At 42.0% G+C, this 7,240-nt stretch overlaps 1 pseudogene; it reads left to right on the top strand.

Moving 5' to 3' along the window:
• The first annotated feature begins 5,727 nt into the window (after positions 1 to 5,727).
• LOC126274361 (5S ribosomal RNA) lies at positions 5,728 to 5,845 on the top strand (annotated as a pseudogene).
• Positions 5,846 to 7,240: the final 1,395 nt, after the last annotated feature.

Below are 7,240 nucleotides of genomic sequence, written 5' to 3'. Positions count from 1 at the left end.
CAAATTGGGTTTCTTGCGCAATGAGGAGCCGGTGAAGTAGACATCCAGTGTGGTTGTCACGCAATTCGTACGGTCACAGCCACCCTAGCTCGGAGTATGAAGCACTAACATGATCATATCGGCGAATCTTGCACGAGTAACGCACACTGGCATTCATGGTTAGTTCTAACCGTCTTTATTTTCACTGCTCATGCGATGTTGAATTACATCACGATACTGGCGTTTCATGTCCAGTGAAAATACGTTCCGAAACTTTTTGAGAGTGTAGAGGCAAGCGGACGTCTTCCGGTACACTGCGACTATATTCTCTGCCCAGTTGAAATGCTTATCCAAAGTTACACCCAAGTTCTTAACTTTTTACTGATATGGTACTGGAATACCGTCGAGCAGAACAGGAGGCAGCCGTTCGCGGAAATCTAAACTTATTAACTTCTGATGAGCTATTAAGATTACTTGTGTCTTTTTTACATTTAGTTTAAGCACAGGTTTGTCGCACATGTTACCACAGAAGACAGATTATCATTCATGTGAATGATTGCAGTGTTTATATCTCCAGGTCTGGCGCTTAGGTTGTAGGCATAGAAATGATGTTTACAGAAGGACACAACCGACGAAATCTCATTGACATATAAGAAAAACAAAAGAGGGCCTAAGATTGATCCTTCTAGCGCTTCTGAGGAGACATGGTTCCAGGAAGATTTTTCATTTATACAGACAACACATTGCTGCCTGTGTTTTAAGTAACTTTCAAACCACCTCATTGAACTATCTTAAATCGTATCATATTTCTGAGCAATATGTCAAAGTTAACAGTATCGAAAACTTTGCTGAAGTCTAGTAGCGTCAATAGTGTTGCTTTTCGGCTGTCGATGGCATATTTCAGGTCATAAGTTACTTTAATTAGAGTAGTGTTTGTGCTGTGGTGTTTACGGACACCGGATTGAATATTGTCATATAGGTTGAATTCATGCAGGCGTTCAGTGATTTGATCATGAACAATATATTCAAATGCTTTGCAAACAGCAGGCAGTGTGGTTCAAATGACTCTAAGCGCTATGGGATTTAACATCTGAGGTCGGCAGTCCCCTAGACTTAGAACTAAGTAAACGTAACCAACCTAAGGACATCACACACATCCATGCCCGAGGCAGGATTCGAACCTGTGACCGTAGCAGCCGCGTTGTTTCGGACTGAAGCGCCTAGAACCGCTCGGACACCGCGGGCGGCCCAGGCAGTAGGCTAATTAGTCGGTAAACACTAGGCAGTTGTGGGTTTTCGATGTTAGGGATGGGTCGGATTACGCTTCTTTTCCATGCAACGGGCTATATTCCGTTCACGAGGGAAAAGTAAAATATGTTAGTTTAGACGGGTACCAAGATATCGGCAACATTCTTAATCACGGTTATACTAAAACTGTCATAGCCTATCGCATTCGAAGTGATTCTCATTATTTCCTTTTTGCCATATCTATTGTTACGTATTTTAGATTGAAGTTATCAAGTTAGGGGGTTCTTGTGGACGGTACTTATCAGTTGTATGGGTATTCAGAGGGGCACAGAATAATTCATTTAATTCGTTAGCTGAGACCAGGAAATCAGTTTCCGATTTTGCCTTTCGGACCCCCAAGCTACGGGGATTCTTCCAAAGAGCCGTGGGCGTCAGATTGCTGCATACAAGGAGGCGAGCATGCCTGATTTTGGGACCGCAAATACGTTGTTTCACTTTGTTCCGTAGCTTCCTGTATTCTTCGAAATGCTCGGGTTTCGGATACGCCTTGAAACGCCTTTGGGCAGCATCCCTATTATTCTTTACTTGACGTAATTCAATTGTCAACCACGGAGCAGGAGATTTTCTTACAGCGATTGTGCGTAAAGATGTGTGTTTGTCATAGAGGGCAGTGATTTTTTCACCAAGTTCATTGATTTTGCCATCGATTGCGGGTTCTCTGATTATTTGATGCCATGAGATTTCTGCGAAATTGGCTGTTAGAGCTTCAAGATCAATATGTTTTATTTTATTAAGGAAATGACAATTGAATTTATTAAAGTGGAAAAGCTTTCTATGAGGTACAAGTAGGCCCTCCTTTTGCACAACCTATTTTAACTTATTTCAGTTGCGCGTTACTATTACTATTGTTTTTGTCGTTGTTGCTGTTATGCTTATAGTATCTCATTACCTTTCGGACAGTTGGCGCTAGTGTAAATTATGAAAACTGCGCCTAATGCTGGCTTCACAAGTAGCGTGGCAGCTCTTTGAGGCTCAAACTGGATGTCAGATGCTTTCCGTGACTAGCTAGCTAATTTGGGGCTGTGTTTAGTATTATAATAATATTATTATAGGTGCACTTTTCACTTGTGGTCTGATGTAAGGTACATTCAAAAAATGTGACTCTGATTTTCGCAAACACAGCACTTACGTGATTAGAACTGCATATCACAACTAAACGTGCTGTCAGTAGTCTGGCCCAGCCAGCGGTGATCTCGGTACCCTATAAACTGCTCTTACTTATAGGATATGAAAAAAGTTTCTATTTAGTCAGGTTATCTTCCATTCGGAAAGCGGTTCCACTCAGTGACTGTTATATTGACTTGTAAATTATAGATTGCATCAATCAGTCGTCCTTTTCAAATTTTATTATGCAGATCTAGATTTCGGCTAGAAGCTAGCCATTCTCAGTGCACTATTATTTTCGCTCAAAGCATATAAGTCCCTGTTAATCGGGTTTCACCCACAGTTCACTGAATACTCAGGGACTTACATGCTTCGAGCGAAAATAATAGTGCATTGAGAATGGCTAGCTTCTAGCCGAAATCTAGATCTCGATAATATAATTTAAAAATGACGACTGATTGCTGCAATCTATAATTTACAAGTTTCTATTTGGCTAAATGTTTCACTCTATATATTTCTGATATCATCAGATGCGCAGCTAGAATTGTGATGTTTGGAGAAATCTGAAATCTCACTTGCTGCTTATGTTCAATACACTATTCTTCCATGTTCATTCAGACAGTCTTTTGACAATACTGACCTCAGTTTCCACTATTTTCACACTTTTACTTTTAATGGTGTGCTTGGCTCTGGGGAACTGAACCACAACTGCGCTATGACCCACTTCCTTCTGCTGTTTCTTTTTATTACATACTTTAATGTTTCCCTAATTCTCTTAGAAGCCGATTTCCGATTATCATGTTTTAAGATAGATTATGAATTTTATATTGCTTCTCTTTCCAGCAGGAATTTGAAGAAAAGCATGATGTCCAGAGATATAAATAATTTTTTGTGCACTTCCTCAGATAAAATCAGTACATGTTGTTATCACCAAGAAAATGTCCAAAAGAACTGACCGACATCCAACTCTAATATAGGCAGTAGAAAACATTAAGTTAGTCCTAAACTGCTCCTCTGTCGATCGACGAAGGTAGTGTCTTTTTTAAAAATTACCGGTCAGTACAGTTCCTGAAGTAACTTAGTTTTTGCATATGCGAAAATAACTAAATGTATGTTGAAGGGTAGCAAAATATACGATCTTATACATATATCAGGAAGACGGATTATATTGCCGGTCTATATAAGGCATGTAAGATTATTAAATATGGCCACATGAGAAGATCAAATATTTTCCTCTACAGGAGCCGTGCATTTGTGGAGCAGCTTGTTTCCTCATTAGTAATCAGAAAATATGTGCCATTTTTCCGATAATCGCTGCTACATAAGGACGTCTCCGAAACAGGATTAAGTATATCAGTTCCAAGAAACTTGCAATAACCGTACCCGGAGAACCAGGCCAGTACATTTGTCCATGTGGGTAATGGCGTCATATATCAATAAAACTCCAGCATAGAAACGAGGATTTACATGAGACGGACAACGTTATTTATCACTTCGCCACAAGTATGTGACCACTAAAGAGAACGTCGCCTGCTGTGCAATTATAACAGGCACCTTAGCAGGAAAGGCAACTGTCACTTTGGCGCTACGTGAAGGTGCTTTTAATGTCACTCAAGAATATGTATAAGAGACTGTTTTATAACGACGCACGTAGCCACAGATTACTTGTTATAGGTATACAGCTTGTCAGATATTAATAGACTGCCTTCGCAGGATCGCTAATGGTGTCACGGACTTCAGAGAACAGAGGAGCTCCTATCACTCGATGACAGGTAGCATATCGTCTCTCAGATGCAGAGCAGACAGAAGCGCACGTAAAAGAGAAGCAGCATGCATCACCCCCTCGATACGTATCAGCTGTACATCACAATGGAGCACAGACGTGAGAGCCATTAATGGTCTCTTACTTCTTCCATAGCTACTATTAATATCGACAGGTGTCAGTTCTATCCTATGCTAACACGTGTTATACTGATGTGTCAAGCGTCTTCCCGAGGCAGTCGGGTATCTTCGTAACAATCTCGTACTGCAGTACATCCAAGCTACGAGGTGCAGTCCTAATGTTTCAATTATCACCTCGGGAAACTAGTGTTGCGTGGTTATTTTTTTGGTTTAGTTTAAATATACATTGAAATACCCGCTACACAGTGCTGTAGCGCTTCGCTAGAGGAGCCAGATCAAAACGGTGCTGTCGCCGAGAAATGGGAGTATCACACGTATTTCATGTTCTGCATTTGAAGGAGAATAACGCTTCAACAATCCTTGCCGAGATTGTGAATTTACGCCAACATTACAGCGTAGTATGAAACGTTGGTTAAGTGTCTCAGATGCTTCTAGTGTGTTTAAACAAGTCTGAATGACGAAGAACAAAGTGGTAGACCATCTTTTTATGAAGAATCGGGAATCACAAGAGAACTGTAGCCCTTTTACTCGAACACCCAGTGGTGAAACGACGATACTGCAGAAAGTGAATATCAGTCATGAGTCATGTATCAGTTTTCAACATGTTGGCAGAAATTTTGAACATTGCAAAGCGCTGCCAACTGAGTTCTGCTACTGCTCAGAACGTATAAAACAGTTATTGCTCATCACGTCTTTCGTTCGAAGGCCATTGTCAACGGAAATCATCGTTTTATTTCCCATTACAAACAAAACTAATTTGGAACCGAAATTTTACTTGCGCATTCGATAGAGCGCTCCATAATGAGTCTAGTCCGACATTCTTTTATCGATATGTACTAATTGGGACAGTAACACACGAAGAATACACAGCAATCCAACAACGGCTAAACAGCGCTACATGTTAGGCGGTTGCATACCGCGCAGGCCAAGGCAGTGCTGTAGCTGGTGGAGTACTGATTATTCTTCTAGGTTTTCTGTCCCCGTTACTACGTCTTGATGAAACATATGTCGTACTAGGCAAATCTGGGACCACTCTATCGATGGGCACGTAAATTCTGTGTAAAAAATAATTTTGTTTGTAACACAAAATAAACAGACGCTTTCCGACGACACTTCGCATCGAATGAAGAACGTGATGAGCACTATATGTTTGGGCTGACTCCAGCTACAAAATCCTGAAAAACTGAAATAGCAAATACCTGCTCAAACACTAGAGAAAATGTGTGTGACCACTCTTAGGATAGACACCGATCCGAGATAGTATCGTAAATTTTGCAGCTCCAGCAGATCACTGCAGATGACTTCTTCGGCCATCCAGTCGCTCGCTACGAATGCTTGGTCTATCACTACTATCCCGAGAGAGAGGAACGAATCAAGCCATGGAAAAACAGAGAATCACTTCTGCGAAATAAGGCGAAGATCTAATAATCCTCGGCCAACAACCTTGCCGCTGTGGTAACACCGGTTCCCATCAGATCACCGAAGTTAAGCGCTGTCGGGCTGGGCTAGCACTTGGATGGGTGACCATCCGGTCTGCCGAGCGCTGTTGGCAAGTAGGGCGCACTAAGCCCTTGTGACGCAAACTGAGGAGCTACTTGATTGAGAAGGAGTGGCTCCGGCCTTGTAAACTGACATAACGGCTGGGACAGCGGTGTGCTGACCAGATGCCCCTCCACATCCTCATCCACTGACGCCTGTAGGCTGGGGATGATGCGGCTGCCGGTAGGTACCGTAGGTCCTTCCAAGGCCTGTTCGGACGGAATTTAGTTTAACACTCATCGTTAAAGCTGATACTGAGTGTTCCGTGTGGCACCCATGGTGTTATAAGAGGCAGATCGTTGCAGGGGCGCACTACCCAACTATCCTGAAAACTGTTGAAACGAAGCGACTCGGGAAGGTTTCCATTTTTTCGCTCCACGACAACGTCACACCTTATTCTGAGTAGGAGTCAGTCACACCAGCTGCTTCTTAAGGCTTTCAAATTTTGCGTCAGTCTCCTAACCCCCCCCCCCCCCCCCCATCTCTCTATTCACGTTACATGTTACCAACTGGCTTCCTCCTTTTCTCTCAGGTGAAGAATCCATTGAGTGGCAGGCGTATTCAGATTGGAGAGGGGGTAATTTGCAAGTTGGAACGTTCCTGAGCTGCCAAATTCAGGCTTCTACGACCAAAGTTGGAGCAAGCAAGTTGCGAAGAAGCATGAGTAGGTACAGGAGGTCTAACGCCATAATCTAGTTTCATAGGCATAACTCGATTTCTTCGTTTTGATAGTGAAACAGTTATGACTACCTCTTATACGTATCGGAAAGAAGAAATGTGGAATAAATGTCACTGAAGCAACCGTCCTTAATACAGAACGTACTTTCTAGGTCTAAGTATATTTACGTCAACCTGTAGAACTTTACGTTGAATGACTCTTAGATTCCTCTGGAACGTAGTTTTGATTCAGTTTCTTGCAGCGAACTTCTATGATCTTCGGTGAAAGAAACTAACATAACAAGGGAGCACCAAGAAACATTTGTTAGTTCCTTACACCAAGAAGATTAGCGGGTGTATTGAAATCTTAACGCAAATGCTTATGAAACAAATCACAGTCCACAACATGGCACAGTACTTTTTGTTCAACGTGCTGCTAGCGAATTCAGCGAGGAAAAATATGTCGAACGACTTTCTAAGTATGCGCTTTACCTAAGTACAATGTGCAACAAAACTGAAAGATCACATTTTCGAAACCCCGAGTTTTGTACCACCTCCATCGTCACAGGGAATAGGGTGGAAGTCGTACGGAAACTTGTGAAAACGAGGAAACTGATCCTGAGAGAAATGCTTTGAGAACTCTAGAACACCTTTGCATTCCCTGTTGCAAGGGAGATCAATATTTGATGCTGCAGATTAAAGAGTATTTGGTGCTGAACATTTCTTTCATTTTCCTGTTCAGTTACACTAC

This window comes from Schistocerca gregaria, chromosome 5 (assembly GCF_023897955.1).
Source record: "Schistocerca gregaria isolate iqSchGreg1 chromosome 5, iqSchGreg1.2, whole genome shotgun sequence".
Classification (NCBI taxonomy): domain Eukaryota; kingdom Metazoa; phylum Arthropoda; class Insecta; order Orthoptera; family Acrididae; genus Schistocerca; species Schistocerca gregaria.
Note: the sequence above shows the minus strand (reverse complement) of the source record. Positions and strands in the feature narration are given on the sequence as shown.